The sequence below is a fragment of the Lutra lutra genome, chromosome 13, assembly GCF_902655055.1.
Source record: "Lutra lutra chromosome 13, mLutLut1.2, whole genome shotgun sequence".
Lineage (NCBI taxonomy): Eukaryota > Metazoa > Chordata > Mammalia > Carnivora > Mustelidae > Lutra > Lutra lutra.
In genome coordinates this window covers 57,840,594-57,858,019 of record NC_062290.1, presented here as the reverse complement: position 1 = coordinate 57,858,019, position 17,426 = coordinate 57,840,594, and the positions used below count along the sequence as shown (strand labels likewise).

At 42.9% G+C, this 17,426-nt stretch overlaps 1 protein-coding gene across 2 annotated transcripts in view; it reads left to right on the top strand.

The window, feature by feature from the left end:
* UBAP2 (ubiquitin associated protein 2) overlaps positions 1–17,426 on the top strand; it is a 141,848-nt gene that overhangs the window by 4,066 nt on the left and 120,356 nt on the right. The gene's annotated exons all lie outside the window — the stretch shown is intronic.

Here is a 17,426-nt window from a genome sequence, read left to right as displayed (position 1 = left end):
ATGTATGCTAGAGTGAATTTTAATTTTCGGATAACTCATTTCCTTTCTTTTTTTTTTTTTAAGATTTATTTATTTGACAGAGACAGCGAGAGAGGGAACGCAAGCAGGGGGAGTGGGAGAGGGAGAAGCAACACCCCCCCCCTCCCCAAGGGAGCCCAATGGAGGACTCCATCCCAGGACCCTGGGATCATGACCTGAGCTGAAGGCAGGCGCTTAACGACTGAACCACCCTGGTGCCCCTGGATAACTCACTTTCATACTGGGTGATAAAATCAGTTGAATTGGAACTTAGTATCTATTTGGGATTTATGAAATGGGGCTTAAAGGGTAGATATTTCATTTAAGACTATGTAGAGTTCTTAGAAAAGTTGTTAGGAATGTGTGGCTTCATTTGGAACTCTGAAAGCAATAGAACGTGTATTTGAATGGGTCTAAAACATAAAATTTTATGAGAAGATTTTCAGATTTATAGAGGAGAGACTTTCATTTGGATTTAGTTCCAAGTTACTGTTGCTGCAGCCTTGTTTCTTACTATTAACAGTTGTTATTATTAATCTGTTTTTAACTAAGATGTCACATAGGAACTTTCAAGTTATACTGTATGGGGCACCTGGGTGGCTCAGTCTGTTGAGCATCCAACTCTTGGTTTTGGCTCAGGTTGTGTTCTCATGGGGCCAGGGATGGAGATCCTGTTTCTAGCTCTATGCTCAGTGGGGAGTCTGCTTGAAGATATTCTCCATTTGCCCTCCTCCTCTGCCCCCCACTGCTTGCACAGCACATGTGTGCACTTTTTCTCTCTCTCCCTATCTCTCTTTCTCAAGTAAATCTTTTTATTTTATTTTATTTTATTTATTTATTTGACAGAGATCACAAGTAGGCAGAGAGGCAGGCAGAGAGAGGGGGGCAAGCAGGCTCCCCGCTGAGCAGGGAACCTGATGCCGGACTCGATCCCAGGACCCTGAGATCATGACCTGAGCTGAAGGCAGGGGCTTAACCCACTGAGCCACCAGGCGCCCCTCAAATAAATAAATCTTTAAAAAGAATAAAGTTACATGGTGTGTCCACAGTCCAGTAATACTAAGAACATTACTCAAAATTTTTTACATATAATCTCAATCTTATCAGGTCGCTCCTAGATATTATATGTGTGAGAACTCTTAGGAGCTCAGAATTGCTTCTTTTTTAAAATTTAATTTAATTTAATTTTTTAAAAGATTTTATTTATTTATTTGACAGAGAGAGATCACAAGCAGGCAGAGAGGCAGGCAGAGAGAGAGGAGGAAGCAGGCTCCCCGCTGAGCAGAGAGCCCGATGTGGGGCTCGATCCCAGGACTCTGAGATCATGACCTGAGCCGAAGGCAGCGGCTTAACCCACTGAGCCACCCAGGCGCCCCTCAGAATTGCTTCTTGTTAATGGTGTTTTTCTCCCTCTCTGTCTTCTTTCTCTCTACTCGCTCCCTCCCTTTTTAAAATTTTTATTTCTCTTCCCGTTATTTCCTCTCCATTTTATTTTTCTGCTTCCTTCTGCCCTTTCATCCCCATACCAAAAAAACTCTCAACACTCAGTCTCAACTGAGGACCTTCTGACAGTACTTGCCACGTAATGTGCTGCTGTCCAGGCAGGCAGATGAAAACCTAAAATATCTTTGCAACCTCTTTTCATGGGCTTGGGCAAGGTGCATAGTGCTGTCTGTGTTGAGTGTCTACCTAGCTGGAACATGTGCTCTTTGAAGGGTGCGATCTTTAATTTGCTAAGAGTGTTCGGTATTTTCAAATCATTAAGCAAGAGAATAAGTGGGCTTAAAAAAAAAAAAATACAGGTTTAGCTTAAATAGGGTGTAGGGGAAAAAAAAAAAAACACTGGCTTTAGGATTGACAGGCATTCCATTACATTGTTTTTAGACCAAATCAGTTTGTTCCTCCTCTTTTGAAATTTCCATTTTGGCCGTGATCGTATAGTGGTTAGTACTCTGCGTTGTGAAATTTCCATTTTTATGGAAGTTTTTAGGGTCAGGCTGTCTGGTACTATTTTACCTAAGAAAATACATTTTAGAAAATCTGAGAAAATCAAAAGATAAAAATGACTTAATCGTGGTTTAACATTTTAGTAGAAATTCTTTTTTAATTTTTTTAAAGATTTTACTAATCTGAGAGGGAGAGAGCAGGAGCAGGGAGGAGGGAGAGGAAGAAGCAGACACCCCGCTTAGCAGGGAGCCCAATGTGGGCTTGATCCCAGGACTGTGAGATCGCAACCTGAGCCAAAGGCAGACAGCTAACTAACTGAGCCACCCAGGCGCCCCTGAAACCCTTTCTTTCTTCTTCTTTCTTTCTTTCTTTCTTTCTTTCAGATTTGTTTGTTTTAGAGAGAGAGAATGTGAATGAGGGAGGGGAGGGGTAGGGGTGGAAGAGAGAATCCCAAGTGCTCGCCACAGAGTCCGAGTGCGCTCCATCTCATGACCTTGAGACATGACCCTAGCTGAAACAGTTGAGATGACACCAGGCACCCCAGAAATCCGTTTTTTTCTTTATGTAAAGTGTATATTTTTTAAAAAAAGAATAATACTTTTATACTTAATGATTTTTATTGAGAAATAGAGAATACATACCAAAAAAGTTGTATGGGGAATAAAAACACATGTCGAGTTTCCAAAAACAAGAATAAAATGACTAGCCAAGAAGTAGAGTATTATTATTACTGGTGGGGGGAACACCTGGGTGGCTCAGTTGGTTTGGCGCCTGCTTTCAGCTCAGATCCTAGGGTCCTGGGATCCAGCCCCGCATGGGGCTCCCTGCTCAGGGGAGAGGCTGGTTCTTCCTCTCCCTACCTTTTGCTCTCCCTGCTTGTGCTCTGTCTCTTTCAAGGAAATCTTTTTTTTTTTTTTTTTAAGATTTTATTTATTTATTTGACAGAGACAGCGAGAGAGGGAACCCAAGCAGGGGGAGTGGGAGAGGGAGAAGCAGGCTCCCCGCAGAGCAGGGAGTCTAAGAAGGGTTTCGATCCCAGGACCCTGGGATTATGACCTGACCCAAGGCAGATGCCTAACAGCTGAGCCACCAGGTGCCCCTCTTTCAAGTAAAATCTTAAAAAAAAAAAAAAAAAAAAATTTTTAGAATTTATTTATTCATTTGACAGAGATCACAAGTAGGCAGAGAGGCAGGCAGAGAGAGAGATGGAGGCAGGCTCCCTGCTGAGCAGAGAGCCGGATGCGGGGCTCGATCCCAGGACCCTGAGATTATGACCTGAGCTGAAGGCAGAGGCTTAATCCACTGAGCCACCCAGGTGCCCCTATATATCTTTTTTTAAACATTTTTTAGATTTTTTTTTTTTTAAGATTTTATTTATTTGACAGATCACAAGTAGGCAGAGAAGCAGGCAGAGAGAGATGGTGAAGCAGGCTCCCCACCGAGCAGAGAGACCGATTCGGGGCTCCATCCCAGGACCCTGCGATCATGACCTGAGCTGAGCACATGTGCTTTAACCCACTGAGCCACCCACGTGCCCCCATTTTTTAGAATTTTTATTCCATAAATAATACATAGTTTAATATTGCCATTTTCAGTCTTGAATTATTCATTCAAAGTAAACGACTCACAATGTGGGGTTCAAACTCAAACCCTGAGATCAAGAGCCCCATGTTCTACCAGCTGAGTCAGCCAGGGCCCCCTCAATCTTGTTTTAAATGGAATTGTTTTTTATACTTCTTTGACTCTTTAATGTTTTAGATTCATTCATGTTGATTCTGTCAGTCATTTTGAGTAGTGTGGTACTCCATTGTAAAGATATGTTACATCTTACTCTGTTGTGATTGATGTTTGTGTCATTTCCAGTTTCTTGTGATTAGAAATTTTTACTTGTCTCTTTGTGAACATTTGTACAACCTCACCCTCCCCCCAAAACAAACTGATTTCTTGAGACTGTGTAACTGGGATTGGAGCTTTTGGGTTGTGTTTGTAGCATATATAACTTGATTAGGTAATCCCAAGCTGTGTTGTACAGGGTCTTCATCTTAACTACAGAACACAGAAAATTGATGATTTTTTCAGTTCTCTTCAGGGTGTACATAATTGATCTCATTCTAGAAGCCTAGGGAAGAAGTTTAATTCATGCATACAATGAATACCTTAGACATTAGTACTTATTTCTGAAGAGTGAGTTGATAAGGAGTTCCAAGTCCTTATCTAAATTGGGTATTGCTTTAATTTTTAAATGTTTTTGGCAATTCTAATGGGATATTTTAGATAAACCTTTATGAACACCACACAGCCGGATTTTGTTTTGCTGATATCTCCTGCCAAATTCTCTTTTAACTGGAGCATGAAGACTGTCATTGTTGATTACAATTTCAGATATATATATATATTTTTTTTTTTAAGATTTTATTTATTTATTTGACAGACAGAGATTACAAGTAGGCAGAGAGGCAGGCAGAGAGACAGGAGGAAGCAGGCTGCCTGCTGAGCAGAGAGCCCGATGTGGGGCTCGATCCCAGGACCCTGAGATCATGACCCGAGCTGAAGGCAGAGGCTTTAACCCACTGAGCCACCCAGGCACCCCACAATTTCAGATATTTTGTATATATTTTTTGGCATCAGAGTCTTCGCTTGCCTTGTGTTTATTGTTTTTCTGTTCTTTTTGCAGTTCTGATTATTTTTTTTGTTTGTTTTCCTTCAACTTTTTAATATTTTTCAAATCTATGAAAGCTGAAAGACTATTATGAACACATGTATACCTTTGACCTGGAGTCTCTACTTAGTATTTTGCTACATTGACTTTTCTTTCTACTATTCACATTATCTTTTTTTTTTTTTTTAAAGATTTTATTTATTTGTCAGAGAGATGGTGAGAGAGGGAACACAAGCAGGGGGAGTGGAAGAGGGAGAAGCAGTCTTCCTGCTGAGCAGGGAGCCTGACGTGGGGCTTGATTCCAGGATCCTTGGATCAGGGAGCCTGACGTGGGGCTCAATTACAGGATCCTTGGATCATGACCTGAGCCAAAAGCAGAGGCTTAACTACTGAACCACCCAGGTGCCCCTCTGCACATTATCTTTTGAGGCTGAATGTTTTGAAAGTAAAGTGAAACATCTTAACATTTATGCCTAAATATGTCCTTAGGAAGTACCTCTTTACAAGAAAGCTTCTCTTAAAAATCATAACGGGGGGGGGGGGGGCGCCTGGGTGGCTCAGTGGGTTAAGCCTCTGCCTTCGGCTCAGGTCATGATCTCAGGGTCCTGGGATCGAGTCCTGCATCGGGCTCTCTGCTCAGCAGGGAGCCTGCCTCCTCCTGTCTCTCTCTGCCTGCCTCTCTGCCTACTTGTGATCTGTCTGTCAAATTAAAAAAAAAATAATAATAACGGGGTTGTCTGGGGGCTCAGTGGGTTAAAGCCTCTGCCTTCATCGGACTCTCTGCTTAGCTGGGAGCCTGCTTCCCTTCCTCTCTCTCTGTTTGTCTCTCTGCCTACTTGTGATCTCTGTCAAATATTGAATGGAATCTTAAAAAAAAAGTAATAACAATAATCTAATTCTACCTGGGAAAGTGAATAAATATAATGAATTATATCAATAATACCTGATAAAAACTCACGTTTAGATTTCCCAGTTCACAAAATGTCTTTTTGTAACTTGTTAGTATCCAATCAGAGTTTCTGATTTCCCTTATTTATGTATTGTCAGTGAAGAATAATCTTGAATGATAATCCATTTAAGTGATTATTTTGTCATTTATCAGGCATAATTGCCAGTCAGAGTATCTGATAAGTAAGATAACTACTGCTGGAATTTAGCTTTTTTTTTTTTTTTTTTAAGATTTTATTTATTTGACACAGATCGCAAGTAGGCAGAGAGGCAGGCAGAGAGATGTGGGGGCGAAGCAGGCTCCCCGCCGAGCAGAGAGCCCGATGCGGCCTGGATCCCAGGACCCTGAGATCATGACCTGAGCCGGAGGCAGAGGCTTAACCCACTGAGCCACCCAGGCGCCCCTGTATCTTGTTAATCTTATGCAGACTCCAGGTTTTGAAAAAATGATGCAAAGTCCTTTTGATATGTGGGAATAATAGTAAACTGTTACATAGATAAAAAATTTAGAAAGGAAATTTTTTTTTCTTTAAGTTTTGTTTAATTTTTGCAAAGAGGGGAGAGAGGAGGGGGAGGGACCATGAGCAGGGGATGGGGCAGAGGGAGAAGCAGACTCCCCACTGAGTTGGGAGCCTGATGTGTACTTCATCCCAGGACTCTGTGATCATGACCTGAGCCAAAGGCAGATGCTTAACTGACTGAGCCATCCAGGCACCCTAAAAGTAAATTCTCATGGCATTTTATTTCTGTGAAATGCTCAGAGTATAGCTTAACTTAGATTAGGTCTGAAAAGTAGTTTGTTGTTAATGGTATGTGCTCCTTGGACACCTTCATGGCTCAGTCGGTGAAGTGTCTGCTTTCACGAACTCAGTCATGATCCCGGCCGGGGTCCTGGGATGAGGCCCGCACCAAGCTCCCTGCTCAGTGGGGGAGCCTGCTTTTTCCTCTCCTCTGCCTGCCACTCCCCCTGCTTGTGCTCTCTGCATCCCTCTGACAAATAAGTAAAATCTTAAAATAAAATTTAAAAAAAAATTTTTTTTTGGTCCTAAACAGGTGTTCACCTGAACAAAGCTTTAATGTTACTTGGCAGCAACTGTTACGTGCTACTGATAGAGCACCGTCCCTGTTCTCTAGATGCTTACATTCTAATGGGAAGACAAGTAGGGCGTTTAGGGATAGGAATCCATTTGGGAGCCACAGAGGGAAGCACTATCAATTGAGTTTGGATATCAGTTGAGTTTGGGAAGGCGTCCTTGAAGCAGTGGGAGACTGAGCCTTACTTTTCCTATAGTCTTCTTATAGGATCCATAATGGCCAAATTCCTGAAGTTGTAATTGTTTCTTTTGTTGAAACACTTTGAATTTTAGGAGAGCTTGGCTGGCTTAGAGAAGCGTTTGACTCTTCATCTCAGGCTTGTGACTTGGAGCCCCAGGCTGGGTGTAGAGATTATTTAAAAATAAAATTTTGAGATGTACCTTGGTGGTGCAGTTGGTGAAGTGTCTGACTCTTGGTTTTAGCTCACATCGTGTTCTCAGGGTCTTGAGATCAAGCCCTGTATCGGGTCTCTCTGTGCTCAGAATGGAGTCTGCTCCAGATTCTCTCCCTCTCCTTCCAACTCTGTTCCTCCCCCCGTCCCCAGGCTTGCTCTAAAATAAATTAAATAAAATCTTAAAAAAAAATACAATCTTTGAAAATTAAAGAAAAAGGGGCATCTGGGTGGCTTGGTCAGTTAAGCGTCCCACTGTTGATTTCATCTCAGGTCTTGATATCAGCGTTGCGTGTTCAAACCCCTCCTTGGGCTCCATGCTGGGGGTGGAGCCTCTTTTAAAAAAGAAAAGAAAAAAATAACCCTGGAATTTTGTATCCATAGGTCAGTTTTATTAGAATTTTTTTTTCTAAGATTTTATTTATTTACTTGACAGAGAGAGGGATCACAAGTAGGCAGAGAGGCAGGCAGAGGGAGAGGGGGAAGCAGGCTCCCCGCCGAGCAGAGAGCCCGATGCGGGGCTCGATCCCAGGACCCAGAGATCATGACCCGAGCCGAAGGCAGAGGCCCAACCCGCTGAGCCACCCAGGTGCCCCGAATTTGTTATTTTGATTATTGTATTATTGTATCTTCTCTTTGGCCATGATTGGTAGTTTAGTTCTAGCAGCTAGTGAAAAAAACTGTTATTATACTTATTTATTTATTGAGAGATTTTTTTACTTGAGAGAGAGTGCATGAGCATGGGGAGGAACAGAGGAGGAGGGAATAGATGACTCTGCTGGGCGGGGAGCCTGACATGGGCCTGGATTGCAGGACCCTGAGATCATGACGAGCTGAAGGCAGCCGCTTAACCGGCTCAGGCGCCCAGGTGCCCCTATCATTCATCTATCTATCTATCTATCTATTTATTTTTAAAGATTTTATTTATTCATCTGACAGATCACAAGTAGGCAGAGAGGCAGGCAGAGAGAGAAAAGAAGGGAAGCAGGGCCCCTGTGGAGCAGAGAGTCCGAGGTGGGACTCAATCTTAGGGCCCTGGGATCATGACCTGTGCGGAAGGCAGAGCTTTAACCCACTGAGCCACCCAGACGCCCCTATCATTTAATTAACTAATTAATTAATTTATTATTATTTTTTAAAGATTTTATTTATTTGACAGAGACCACAAGTAGGCAGAGAGGCAGGCAGAAAGAGAGGAGGAAGCAGGCTCCCTGCTGAGCAGAGACCCGCCCCCCCCCCCCCCCCCCCCAATGCGGGGCTCAATCCCAGGATCCTGGGATCATGACCTGAGCTGAAGGCAGAGGCTTTAACCCACTGAGCCACCCAGGCGCCCCTATTATTTATTTTTTTAGAGATTTAAAAAAAAATTTTTAAGTAATTTCTACACCCAACATTGGTTTGAATTCACAACCCTAAGATCAAGAGTCACATGTACAGACTGAGCCAGCCAGAAACTAAGTTATTCTGTTCTGTTTATTTACTTCCAAGTGAGGTCTGTTCCCGGCATAGGGCTTGAACTCATGACCAAGATCAAGAGTCGTATACTTCTCTAAGCCAGGCAGGCATCCCAAAGTTACTCTTATTGTAAGTTTACTCACATTATTTTTTTTTGGGTCAGCTTTTAGTAGTAACTTGTTGAATGTCTCAGTTTTTCCCCAATCAGGGGCTCATTTCATTTTGATTAGAAGTTTCGTGGTGAAATCCTTTAAATTGCTGGAGACCAGATGACTTCTTGAAAATTCTTAGCTATGGTACTTCACTTTATTTAGTATCTTTTTAATTCCTTGTGATTGGGATTGCTAAGGTAATGGTGGGAAAGTACCTCTGTATATTATGGAACAGTCTCGATGGTGATTACAAGAAAAATCTTTTTTTTTTTTTTAAAGATTTATTTATTTGACAGAGATCACAAGTAGGCAGAGAGGCAGGCAGAGACACAGAGAGGAGGAAGCAGGCTCCCTGCAGAGCAGAGATCCTGATGTGGGGCTCGATCCCAGGACACTGGGATCATGACCTGAGCCGAAGGCAGAGGCCCCAACCCACTGAGCCACCCAGGTTCCCCAAGAATAAAAATCTTATTAATATAGGCCTTTCACTATTTTATTACCACAGAAGAGGTTGTGGGTTTTTTTTTTTTTTTTAAAGACAGTCTGTGCTATGTAATTGTTCTTTATTTTTTAAATTATTTTGTTTATTTGAGAGAGAGAGAGAGAGAGAGGGAGAACATGGAGACTGAGAGGGAGAACATGGAGACTGAGAGGAAGACGCCTACTCCCCGCCAAGCAGAGAGCCCAACGCAGGCCTGGATCCCAAGACTGGGAGATCATGCCCTGAGCCCAAGGCAGATGCTTAAATGACTGAACCAACGAGGCACTCTATTTAATTGTTTTAATATCAAAAGATCCCAGCTGTAATGGGACATAGCTAGCTTAACATGAACCATTTATATACTCTGACAGTCTAGTCGTCTGTGGGACAAAGAAATGACCAGTGTCACAAAGGATTTTATTGGAGAGTAGTTGGCCTTTGGTGATACTTGTATAATTGGTAAGTACTAAAAATCATTGAATTTGGCGTGCCCGTGTAGCTCTGTCAGTTAAGTGTCAGTTTTTGGCTCAGGTCATGATCATAGGGTTCTGGAATCAAGTCCAGCATCAGGCTCCTTTCTCAATGGAGAGCCTGCTTCTTCCTCTCCCTCTGCTTGAGGCCCCCCCCCTGCTTGTGCACTCTCTCTCTCTCTTTGAGGAAATAAGTAAAACTTTAAAAAAAAAAACATTGAATTTTACACTTAACAAGGGTGAGCTTTATGTATTTTGTATACCTCAGTAAAGTTACTTAAATTGTCTAAATAAACAGGCAGTATTTTGAGGTTAATTTGGTAGAAACAAATGTGGTCAGTGAACATTAATACTATAGTCACTGGTATTTATGGTAGCTATTAAGACCTAGGCTAAGCATTTGAGGTACCTTATTCTGTTTAGTGCTCCTCCCAGGCTTGAGAGAGAGTAACGCACTTGATCACGGTTACCTAATCTAGTAATTTGTAGAATGCAGGCCTTTGTGACTTCCAAAGCTTTGTTCTTCATCCCCCTTCCAGAACTTTGTTCTTAATCACAAAACTGTACTACTTTACCTGTCTGAAATACTACTCTCTGGGAATATAGCCAAGTGCTGGATGATAAATAAAACAATGTCCACATTTGTGGTACATAAACCTGAGCGTTTGCACTGGATGGGAAATGACGGGATGGAGATGCAGGTGGCACCCTTGAACTCCAGTGCCTGGTTACACTTGGCCCCACTTCACTTTTATGCATTTTTATCTGTTTATCTAATTATGTAAGCTCTCCATCCAGCATAGGCCTTGAATTCAGGACCTCAAGATCAAAAGTTATATACTCTACTTACTGAGCCAGCCAGGAGCCCTGCTTTTACCTATTTTATATGTTGGAGTTTAGTCAGGCATTTAGTCGGATTTGATTTCTGTGATTTAAAAGAAATGCTGCCTCTGCTTTGGTTATTCACTCTGATTTTACTAGCTGTTTTAATTGGCATGGTGAGCTGATCTCTAAGCCCTTTGCCAGTTTAGGTGTATTCTGTGAGGAGGTCAGGCTCACAACACTGAAAAGTGGCAATTGATAACACACTGTGAGAACCGAGTCAGAGGAAAGGTATAAAATTATATGAAAATTACACTTGAGGACTCAAGTTAAGTAGGGCCTAAAATGCCCTAAAATGCCATGGAGTTATGGACATCAAGTAGAGAGTAATTGCTGTTTATGTTAAGGGACAGAATATAAGAAAATGGGGTATGTTCAGTATGCTGTTGAGAAAACATGCCTGTGGAAGGTGGAGGGCCAAAAAATAGGTGCAATTTGGGAGGATTGCAGGGCCAATTTGACCGAAGTATAGGAATCAGAAAGGAATAAAGAGGTTTTTATGTGTTTTTGTTTGTAAGATTTTATTTACTCATTTGAGATTGAGATAGCATGGTGGAGGGAGAGCAGAGAGAGAGGGAGAAGCAGACTCCCTCCTGAGGCGGGGAGTCTTATTGGAACTCAAGCCCAGGACCTGGAGATCTTGACCTGTGCTACAGGCAAATGCTTAACCATCTGAGCCACCCACGTGCCCCAAGAGTTTGTATTTTATCAAGAAGTTGTTTTGTAAACAGAAGATGGGTTTTAGTGTTCTAGAAGATTAAACAGGCCACTTTCTAACAGTTTCACAATTAAGATAGTTCTGACAAGTATAGGAAGTTTCCGTGAACCAGAGAGGGGGCAGTTACTGATAATATAATTGATAAAGTTACCTTATAATTGCTGGGTTATATATGTGACACTGGCATATCAAAAGTAGTACTGGACAAGGGCTGCATGACTTATTCTTAGGAGACAAGGCGGCTTTAAATACACTGACAGGTAATTCAGGCGCTTAACACTGAGTTGATGACAGAATTGTAAAGGAAGGCATAGATACAAGGTCTTAAAACTTTTAAAAAGAATTTGTCAGACTGTCAAATAAATAAGTAAAATCTTTTTTTTTAAAGATTTTACTTATTTATTTGACAGACAGAGATCACAAGTAGGCAGAGGCAGGCAGAGAGAGAGGGGGAAGCAGGCTCCCTGTTGAGCAGAAAGCCGGATGCGGGGCTCGATCCCAGGACCCTGGGATCATGACCTGAGCCGAAGGCAGAGGCTCAACCCACTGAGCCACCCAGGCGCCCCAATAAGTAAAATCTTAAATTTTTTTCAGAGAGAGAGGGAGAGACAGAGATGAAGCACAAGCAGGGGGAGCATCAAGCAGAGGGAGAAGCAGGCTCCCTGTGTAGCCGGGAGCCCGATGTGGGACTCGATCCCAGGACCTTGGGATCCAGACCTGAGCCAAAGGCAGCTAGCTGAGCCACCCAGGCGTCCCTAAAACTTCTTCTTTTTTTTTTTTTTAAGGTTTTTTATTTAATAGAGCATGCGTGAGCGTGTGCACAGCAGGGGGGGAGCAGCAGAGGGAGAAGCAGATTCCCTGCTGAGCAGGGAGCGGCAGTGTGGGGTTCAATCCCAGGATCCTGGGATCATGACCTGAGCCGAAGGCAGACCCCCAGCCAACTGAGCTACCCGGGTGCCCCAAGGTCTTGTATCTTTTGTGACTTAAGTGGGTTTGAGAAGAAATGGTGGCAGTAAAAGAATGATTTAATGGTTTTGAGCTCTGGAACACCAAAAAATACTGGTCACTTGGAAAATTTTGCCAAGTCTTCAAATGAGGTGCTTTTGGATGAATTCCATAATGGGTTTAGAAACCTAGTAGGCAGTTAGATGTGTGCTGAATCTTTGGAGAAACATAAGGTCTTTCACTTTAGCTTTGAAGTTATAGGTAATTATTGATGCCAGAGCATAGAATTTCTGTGGGAAGGGAGAATGTGCTCAAGAATTGAACAGTTTTAGAAGTCAGGGCTGGGAGAGGGATATAATGTGGTTGAGGATTTGGGGGGAAAAAAGAGAACTGGGTGTTGTGTCTGAGAAATCTAAGGATGGGAATAGCAGGGTAAGGTTGAGGGAAACCAGACTCAAAGAGATGTTTAGTGAGGAAGTGGAGGCAGTGAGTGTAATCTTTCTGAGATACTCAGCTTAAATAGTCATTGCTTACGGGGCACCTGGGTGGCTCAGTGGTTAAGCCTCTGCCTTCAGCTCAGGTCATGATCTCAGGGTCCCGGGATCGAGTCCCACATCGGGCTCTCTGCTCTGCAGGGAGCCTGCTTCCTCCTCTCTCTCTCTCTGCTTGCCTGTCTGCCCGCTTGTGATCTCTCTCTGTCAGATAAATTAAAAAAAAAAAATCTTAAAAAAAAAAAAAATAGTCATTGCTTACAAGATAGAACATGTGGTTTCCCAGAGTGCTTGGATGGTAAGCCTTTGTTTTTGAGATTAATGTGGATGTAGAGAATAGTTAGGCAGGTTTTTATACACATACTTGTGAGAAGGAAAAGGATAAGGAATATTTCTCAATAGTAGTGGTGGGAGATTTCCTTATTAAGGATTTTTGTATTTGGTATTTGAATGAAAACTGAGCCTGGTATGTAAGTGACAAGTGTGTTAACATTTGAATGGATTGCATGACTATGTTTTGATAGATACATTCTTCAGGTAACTGACATTTAAAAAAAAGTTGCTTTTGGGGTGAGTGAAATGGTAATAAAGTTGCCATGAGAATAAAAAATAAATTTTATTTGTTTATTTATAAAAAGATTTTATTTGACAGCATAGGCAGGGGGACCAGCAGGCAGAGGAAGAGGGAAAAGCAGACTCCCCGCTGAGCAGAAGAGCCTGATGTGGGGCTCATTACCAGGACCCTAGGACCATGACCTCAGCCAAAGGCAGATGTTTACTGATGGAGCACCCCCACGCTTTTTTTTAAACAAACCACTCAAGACTATATTCTGGATTCGTGAGGAAGGTTGGAGAACTGTAATGAAAAACTGTGGGTCTGAAGTACTTAAAAATCAGTATTTATAGTTTTGGCTTAAAATAATAGCTACAGGGGCGCCTGGGTGGCTCAGTGGGTTAAAATCTCTGCCTTCAGCTTGGGTTGTGATCCCAGGGTCCTGGGATCGAGCCCCGCATCGGGTTCTCTGCTCAGCGGGGAGCCTGCTTCCTCCTCTCTCTCTGCCTGCCTCTCTGCCTACTTGCGATCTCTGTCAAATAAATAAATAAAATCTTTAAAAAAAAAAGTAATAGCTACAGATTATATAGCTGCTTTGGAATGGTTTGATATTGGGTATACTGAACTTCTCTAAATCAGTTGTGAGATAATTTGTATTTATAACAATTGTCAAATGTTTTTTTTTATTTTTAAATTTTTTTTTTTTTTTAGATTTTATTTATTTGTCAGAGAGAGAGGGAGAGAGAGCAAGCACAGGCAGATAGAATGGCAGGCAGAGGCAGAGGGAGAAGCAGGCTCCCCGCCGAGCAAGGAGCCCGATGTGGGACTCGATCCCAGGATGCCAGGATCATGACCTGAGCCGAAGGCAGCTGCCCAACCAACTGAGCCACCCAGGCGTCCCTATTTTTAAATTTTTTAAAGATTTTATTCATTTATTTGACAGGAAGAGATCACAAGTAGGCAGAAACGCAGGCAGAGAGAGGTGGAAGCAGGCTCCCTGCCAAGCAGAGAGCCCGACGTGGGGCACGATCCCAGGACCCTGGGATCACGACCTGAGCCGAAGGCAGAGGCCTTAACCCACTGAGCCACCCAGGTGCCCCACAATTGTCAAATGTTTAAATGGTTCATGCATAGATGTGAAAAATGAGAATAACTTGAAATCATTCTTGCTTATCTGTCTTCAGTTAAGAATTGGAGATTTGTAAAGTTTTGTCTCCTGTGAAAGTGTGGTTGGGATATAATCATTTTTAGCAGTAATATCTAATTTACTATATGAGAATGGTTAGTAGAGATGCCACTTTAAAAAACAAAACAAAACAATAAATTAATGTGAGGTATGAACTAGAACTTTCAAGTGATTATGAATTAAACAAGGTGACATTTTTGAGTGTTGTTATATATGGGATTTCTTTTTTTTTTTTTAAGATTTTATTTTATTTATTTATTTGACAGAGATCACAAGTAGACAGAGAGGCAGGCAGAGAGAGAGAGAGAGACGGAAGCAGGCTCCCCGCTGAGCAGAGAGCCCGATGCGGGACTCGATCCCAGGACCCTGAGATCATGACCCGAGCTGAAAGCAGCAGCTTAACCCACTGAGTCACCCAGGCGCCCCTATATATGGGATTTCTTGATGTTCTTTTCACAGCTTGGGTTTCGGAGCTTTTCCTTCATTGACCATTGTTTTGGCTTTTCTGCGCTTGAAAATAAGAAATTAGTTAAACTGACATTTTGGTTTGGGTGATGTTTTGGCTTAGAGTATCAAGAATAAAATTCTTGATTTTTGTTACTAGTTGTGGTCAGTATAACTTGATTAAAAGATATACTTGGCTCCGAAGGATGGCGAGGTCAATTAACCCATGATTTGACACCTTTCTTTCCCTTTTGATTGGGTCTTACGAAGAGGAGAGAAGCCAAAAGGAGAAGGCATCTCCCCTGCATTCCTTTTCCCTCAGAAGGCCTTGGGACAGAGCCACTAGTGAGAAGTTAATCTTGCTCTTATGGATGTGGAGTTGGAGTGTTGGGATGGAATGCGACTGAGGGTGTGAAGACAAAAAAATTACAAAAACATTTCTGTCTTTGCGCGCCTGGCTGGCTCAATTGGTAGAGCATATGAGTTCAAGCCACACGTTGACCATGAAGCCTACTAAAAATAAAAAACAAAAACATGTCTGTTTTTATTACAGACTAAACTACTGTTGGTATTAAGTCTATCCTGTTCTAATGACTCTTTTGAGACTTCACTTGATTCTCTCCAGAGAGGATAGGTGGGACTAATGCAACTGAGCAGGGTTGAGGAAAAGCCACATTAAAAGTAGGATTAGGGACAGGAGAATTGGAGAAGTGAACATTGACCTGGCAATTTATTACCACTTTTTTGTTAATATTTAGGAAGTAGGCACTCGTCTTTCCTTCCTTTCCTCCCTCCCTGGTAAAATGCATGCTGACATAAGTAGATGCTGGCAGGTGGGTAAGGTTGTCTCTAGCCTAAATCAAGGTTTGAGGGCTTAAACTACTCAAGGGCTTGGTGGAAAGCCTCCCTCATCCCAAATAAAACCCACGAATTAGTTAAAAATAATGCAGTGATTTAATTTCATTTTATTTTTTTTTAAAGGTTTTATTTATTTATGTGTCAGAGAACACAAGTAGGGGGAGAGGCAGTCAGAGGGAGAGGCAGCCTCCCCACGTAAGCACGGAGCTGGTACTATATCCCTGGACCCCAGGATCATTACCTGAGCGGGAGGCAGACACTTAACTGACTAAGCCACCCAGCTGTCCCAGACTGATTTTATTTATTTAATTTTTATTTTTTAAAAGGAATGAGTGAATGAATTTTTTTATTTTTAAGATTTTATTTGACAGATCACAAGTAGGCAGAGAAGCAGGCAGAGAGAGAGAGAGAAGGGGAAGCAGGCTCCCCACCGAGCAGAGAGCCCGATGCAGGGCTCGATCCCAGGACCCTGAGATCATGACCTGAGCCGAAGGCAGAGGCTCAACCCACTGAGCCACCCAGGCGCCCCGAATGAATTTTTTTAATGTGAGCAGGGAGAGGGAGGGAGAAAGTGAGTGAATCTCAAGCAGATTCCGTGCTCAGCGTGGAGCCCCACAGTGGGCTCATTGTCATGACCCTGAAATCACAACCCAAGCAGAAATTAAGAGTCAGACGCTTAACTTAGCCACCTAGGTGCCCTGCTGTAGATGTTTTTTTTTATTTAAAGATTTTATTTATTTATTTGACAGAGCACAAGTAAGCAGAGTGGAAGGCAGAGGGAGAGAGAGAAGGAGGCTCTCTCTGCTGAGCAGGGAGCCCAATGCAGGGCTCGATCCCAGGACCCTGGAATCATGACCTGAGCTGAAGGCAGCAGCTTAACCAACTGAGCCACGCACCACGTGCCCCTGCAGATGATTCTTTTTTTTTTTTTTTTTTAATTTTTTTTTTTTTTTAAAGATTTTATTTATCTATTTGACAGAGAGAAATCACAAGTAGGCAGAGAGGCAGGCAGAGAGAGAGGAGGAAGCAGGCTCCCTGCTGAGCAGAAAGCCCGATGTGGGACTCGAACCCAGGACCTGGGATCATGACCTGAGCCGAAGGCAGCGGCTTAACCCACTGAGCCACCCAGGCGCCCTCTTTTTTTTTTTTTTTTTTTTTAAAGATTTTATTTATTCACTTGACAGAGATCACAAGCAGGCAGAGAGAGAGGAGGAAGCAGGCTCCTCGCTGAGCAGAAGGCCGGATGTGAGCCCGATCCCAGGACCCTGGGACCTTGACCTGAGCCGAAAGCAGAGGCCTCAACCCACTGAGCCACCCAGGCACCCCTCTGCAGATGATTTTAAAGTAATAGTTTGAGACCTTGTGTGGGGAGTGCCTGGATGGCTCAGTCATTGGGCATCTGCCTTCAGTTCAGGTCAAGATCTCAAGGGTACTGGGATTGAGTCCCACATTGGGCTCCCTGCTCAGGGTGGAGCCTGCTTTTCCCTTCTCCCTCGCTGCCCTCTCCTGCCCCCCCATGTTCTCTCTTGCTTTCTGTCTCCAATAAATAAATAAAATCTTTTTTTTTTTTTTTAAGAATTTATTTATTTAACAGAGATCACAAGTAGGCAGAGAAGCAGGCAGAGAGAGAGGAGGGAAGCAGGCTCCCACTGAGCAGAGAGCCTGATGCGGTGCTCGATCCCTAGACCCTGGGATCATGAGCTGAGCTGAAGGCAGAGGCTTAACCCACTGAG